Source organism: Melospiza melodia, chromosome 18, assembly GCF_035770615.1.
Source record: "Melospiza melodia melodia isolate bMelMel2 chromosome 18, bMelMel2.pri, whole genome shotgun sequence".
Classification (NCBI taxonomy): domain Eukaryota; kingdom Metazoa; phylum Chordata; class Aves; order Passeriformes; family Passerellidae; genus Melospiza; species Melospiza melodia.
Window position 1 is genome coordinate 5,143,778 of NC_086211.1, and position 6,014 is coordinate 5,149,791.

Here is a 6,014-nt window from a genome sequence, read left to right on the forward strand (position 1 = left end):
AAAAGGGAGAGGAAAACTCTACCTGGTGTCTGTGAGTGGAGCCTGTTCCCAGGACTGCTCCCTGGGGCTCTGCCATCCACTCCCTCCAGCCAACCTCATCTGTGACCCCCATCAGTGACAAATGCAATCCTGGCCCTGCCTGCCCTCAATTAACTTCCTTCTGGCCATACCACAGTTCAGGACAGTACAGTTCACACTTAACTCAAGGACTGGTTTGCTAAAAGCTAAAAATGGTAACTTTAGGGGTGTCAAAGCCAGCCCCATGCCATCCAAGTAGCCTGGCTGCTCTAGGGGTAGCATTTGCCTGAGGTGGGCTGTTCTCTGTGTTGCCTGTCCTTGTATTTAGATAATTTGCCCCTAAAATATACAGAGAATACTTTAGGGGCAAATTATCTAATACAAGGACAGGCAGAATATAGAGCTTGACATTTCCCATCATTTTAAAATCAGAAGACCTCTATAACAACATATCTGCCTGTCCCATGTTGCTGGTGGTGTTTTGGTATCAGCCTGTTTGCAGAACACCATCTCTAACACAAGAAGATACTGACAAAAATGTCAAGACCCCCAGCAACAATTAAAAAATTAATTAAGCTACAGTAGCCCAGTCATTGCTGGGTAATTATTAAGCTGTAAGAATTGCTAATTGTCTTATTAGCATTAAGCAATTATGCAAATAATGGAAAACATACCATAAGAGTAATAAAATTACCTCCCTTTCTCTCTCTCTTTTTTTTTTTTTTAAACCAATAATGATATTCAAAATCTAAAGTGATGCATATGATTTTATTGTGAGTATCTTTGAAGAGGAGTGAGACCTCTAAGGGTGCTCAGCCCTTTTGGGGCATCCCAAAACACATCTATCATGAATTCTCTTGCAGAGCTTGTGATGCCCCACATGAGGCCATCCCCTGATTCTGCACCCACCAAGGCACCAACAGAGGGACACAGGGTGGCCAGGAGTGGGGAGTCACAATTTTATACTGTCACAGATGTTCTAGGGCATCCCTGTTCTCCCCCTAATAAAGCACATACTGCTTCAGGTTTGGCCTGGGAAAAAACAAGGCAATTTGTAGTTTTTCTGTCAATTCAGTGCAGAAGTGGAAAGTTTTGGCCTTTAGAGTTGCTGTCTCAAGGATTTTATTCCTATAAAAGTTCATAACCTGAGGTAAGAGCTGGCTTCTTCTCCAGGTGAGGCTCCAGCTGGATTTCAGGGTTCAGGAATAAGCTGAATGATGAGCAAGTGTTTTTGTGTTCCTTGAAACAAGAACAAGACCTCACCCTCATTACCAGGAAAAGGAAACTTCACTTGGGCCTGGACAACATGAAGTGATTTTTTGCTTCAGCACGTTCACATTGTTAATCACTAACAAATTTTATTGCTTTTACAGGCTTTAAATTCTGCTTTACTGATAAGACACAGCATTTCAAAGTGCCCAAGCCAGTTCCTGCTCCAGGGTGTGTTCTGTTTCCATGGAGGCTCCTTAATAAACCTCTGGTCACTTCACCCAGTTGTGTGATCCAAACAGGTTTTGGTCTGCAAAACACACCTTTGCTTTCACTTTCTGATAAGAATGGGGATGTTCTCTCCTGGAGAACCAGAGAGAGTGTTCTGCTATGGCAGTGCAAAGACTGGAATCACATTAATCTGTTTCCCCTCCTTGTCAGAGAAGGGGAGATCACATTATGAAATAAATACCACCCCCAACCCTCTTGGAGTGCTCCTTTCAGCTCCCTGGGACTGGTGACCCACCAAGCTGCTGTTAATGCCCTTTTCATTTTTCCTATCCCCTGGTGTGTAGGATACAGGATGTGAGCAATCTCTTATCTTTGTTGCCTGGAAACAACTTTCTGAAATCACCCTCTAGCCTGTCCCTCATTTCACTGCACTGAGGGACAGAAAAACCAGCAGGACATCTGGCTGGTGGAAGGGGGGACAAGGGAGAGAGACTTCTTTCTGTTTTGATGTGATATTGTATTATACCTAGGTGATAGGACACTCTTCTTTCTGATGCTCACTGGTTTTGGTCCTTTGAGATTTTAGGATAATGGGTTTACCATTTATGAGCTTCTTGAGGGATGTGTTGCAGAGAGATTTACCAAAGTGCCTTTTCCTGTAACTTCATGTTTCTCTTTCATCTTCTTGGAAGAATGGAAGAAGTGGAAATTCTTGTTCAGACTTGAATTCCATAATAACTTTTTTTCTGCCACTTTTACAGGTCAAACTAGTCAGACTCTGAGGGGAGGCAGGTATCATGTGGAAGCATTTCTGCGTGAGTAGCTGTGAAATTGTTGGGGCTTTCTTTTCCCTGTTTGGGGCCTTTCCATCTCTGTGGGTTCAGCTTGGCTGCCTTCTGGGAAGAGAGAGCTGATGAGGCATGTTACTGATGAGACAAATGCTTTTTCCTTCTTGTTTTAAATCCCTCAATTTAATTCAAGCCATTGGCACGGGGATGTATGAGAGCTCTTGGCTACCACACACACTTCCTATTGTTGGGAGTGAACAGCCCTGCACACAGCCTGAGGCAAAATTATGAAGTAGCTCAATTTGATCAGCTGATTTCTCACAATAGTTAAAAGATGTGATTTTTTTTCTATGATGTTATGCTCTCCTATGAGGAAAAAAAAGCATCACTTGATTCTCAGCTTCATGAGGCCCCACATTTCCTGACACAAGGAACTGGCCCTTCTCCTTCTTGAGTCTTCAAGGTGACAAATTTTGGTTGGGTTTTTTTGGGCTTTAGGGTGGCCTAGTCAGATATTTAAGTTTTTTCTCCACTAATGGTAAAGTCCATTGGTTGCTGCATATGGGAACCAGGATGAATTTAAGAGGTGATGGCAGAGTAATCCTCACTGGTCATAGTCATAGCAACTGTCAGGAAGCACCAGCATTGCTCTGGTGCAGCCTGGTATCTAAAAAGAGAACTGAAAAGGACTGAGGAAGAGAAAGAAGAGTGTCTGTAAGTAGAGAAGAATAAATCAGTCCATGTCTGTGGATTGCTGCTCCAACAAACTTCCAAACACACCTTGGGGAGGGAGCTAGGGGAGCAGGCAGAGTGCTGCAGGACTCACTTTGCTCCAGGAGCCAGCTGTGCATCACAGGTGGGAAACCTCACCCAGCAGCCCTGGGAAAAGCTCAGTGAGCAGGGCCAAAGTCTGCAAAAAAGGGTAAGGACATATAAGGCTCCCTCAAAGGAAAAGATGTGGAAAGGAGAGGTACAATGCAGAGTAAGGATTTGTCAGCATCATCCCCTGAGGAACATTCTCAGAAAACAGCAGCTGTGGGTAACAGGCAGCTGCACAGGCAGCTCTGCTCCCTTCCTGCCCTTTCCTCTCTCAGTGTGTGCTACTTTACCTGTTGGTGCATTAAAGGCTCATCAGAGCTGCAAGCTCCCACAGAGCTCTCCTCCAGAGCTTGCACAAGTCTCTGCTGCCTGCACTTTGGAAAGCCATTCTTGGGCCAGCAGCAATACCCTTACTGTATTAGCAAACTCCTCCAGCAATGTCATTTTAATCACCTTAGTGGAAAATGTGCACCTGATTCTTCTGGTGTACCAAGGGCTGTACCTCCAGACTAAACCTCTCTTGGGGTGCACAGCTTGGAGCCAGCAGCTAATAGTTTCTTCTTCTGCTGCCTGCAAGCCTGGATTTGTGGTCTGACCGTCCTGGTGATAAACGGGGCTCAGTGCAGGGAGGGACGAGGTGAGATGTGCCTGTGACACACAGGAAGTCACAGCTGCTCTGAGCCCAGCCTGGCTTTCCACTCTGTGGGTCTGTGTCCCCTGTCCCTTCCCAAAGCCCCAGCTGCCCCTTCCCAAAGCACGAGGTAATGAGAAGGGCCTGGCTGCATTGGCTCATTGAGCTGGGTTTGTTAGAAGACAGATTGTCATGTTAAACAAATATATTTAAAAAAACACAAAGTCTCATTCCCTGGGCCATGCCCCATCTGGGCCATTAAATCTGAAAGGGGTAAGTACAGCAGTGTCAAAGCTGCACTCAGGAGCTGATTTTCAAGCTGATTTTCACTGTTTGTGTGATGGCAACTGGCAACCACTCCATTTCCAAACCTCATTTCCTTCTCCTCCTTTCCCAGAGCTGCGCTGTGTCGATCGGAAGCGCAGCAGGGGATGCACACTGCTAAACACAAACTCCACAGACACATTTCCTAAACCCAGAGCTGCCTCTTTATTTCTAACCAAACCCTAAGATACCTGGGGATGGGAAGGGCTGCTCACTGTTAGCCAGGCTTTTTGTAAATTGTACTATTATACTATTTTATCAAAGGTGTTGTGGAAATGTGGGACAGCTCATCTTTCAGGGCTCCAGCAAGCGTGTTTTTTGAGGGAAGTGAGGGGTAAAAACCCAACTTTGAGTTAATCCAGCCTTTCTTTTGATTGGTCCCTTGGTAGTCTGATTAATTTTGAGTGCAGATGTTTCTGCTTTCCATCACAGAATACACCCAGGACCTGGGAGCAGCCTCACAGTGCCGTATTTCCTCCTCACCACACCACTCTTGTTACGGTTGTGCAGCAACATATGCTAAGGCCTTATTACAAGGGATTCCTATAAATGGCATAAAGGATTAATAATGTATTTATAACACAACTTTTTTTTAGTATAAAGTGATCTATAAATTTGTAATAAATGTTTTATAATGTTTTTGTAGCCTGTTATAAATGATAAATGGGAGACTATAGATGCCACATCAAATATTCATGCTGCATTGTGTGCATTATTATGCCATTACTGTTCAGGAAACCATTAATAATAAAGTGAATGGAGATGTAAAAGTTGCTGACATGCCCAGCAAGCCATTTATAATGAAATGTATAATCCTTACCATAAAGTAAATACATTGGCCAGTGATTGTTGATGAAATGGAAACACTCTGAATTATTTGTGAGGTATTTATATATTAATGTATATTATCCATATCATGTCACAGAAATGCCGTTAATGTATTATATGTATTATTGATTATTTTCCCCTAATTTATAGGCAGCTGTTTAAGTGTTACCTTGTCTCTTCTCGTGTTTTGCCAGCTGCCTGAGGTCTGCTGAGTTATTTTATGGGACGCGAGTGCTGCGGGGCAGCTGTTGCGAGCTGGCCATGGCAGCGCTGGAGCGAGCTCAGCGGGGCAGGACGGCAGCGGGGCCGCCTTGTCGAGCCGCAATCCTTCCCCTTATCGAGCCGCAATCCTTCCCCTTATCGAGCCGCAATCCTTCCCCTTATCGAGCCGCAATCCTTCCCCTTATCGAGCCGCAATTCCTGCGGGGACGGGCCGGGGAGCAACCCGCGGGGCTTCTCCAGCCTGAACGAGTGCAGGGTTTCACGGCACTGCCGGTGCCTGGTGCGCCGCCCCAGCAGGGACAGACAGAGCCGCTGCTCCCGGCTGGCCTCGCCGCGGCGAGACCTCGGGGCAGGCTCCGGGCTGGTTCTGGGCTGATTCTAGGGAGGTTCTGGGCTTATTCTGGGCTGGTTATGGATTCTGGACTGATTCTAGGCTGATTCTGGGCAGGTTCTGAGCAGGGTCTGGGCTGCCGAGCTTCGTCCTCCCTCCTCCCCGTTCTCTCTCTCCAGAGGGGCTTTTGCGGCTCCGGCACCGCTCGCCCTCGGCGTTACCTGGTGATGCTGGGGATGTATCCGCCCCCCCCAGCCCAGGATTATCCAGCGAACACTTTACATTTAGATACTTTATGATACTTTTTAACTTTTTCTCCTCCAAATGGGGAGAAAACATCCCTCCCAGTGACTAAATATGGTTCACGCCTCCCCTGCTGGCCGCCCCTTGGGCAGGGGGTTTTTCTGCGGGAGCAGAGGAAATTTCCCATGCCCTTGGTGCGGGCCCCCTTGTGCCGGGGGTGCTGCTGCCCGCTCCCCGAGGCGAGGCGGCGCCTTCCCCGCCGCTTCTCCGCCCCTGAACCGCCCCAGAACCGCCTGAGAGCCGCCCCTTTCCCCGCCTCCCGCCGCCGGTCCGGCCGCCACCCGCGGGCTGCTCGGCCCGGGCTGGGCAC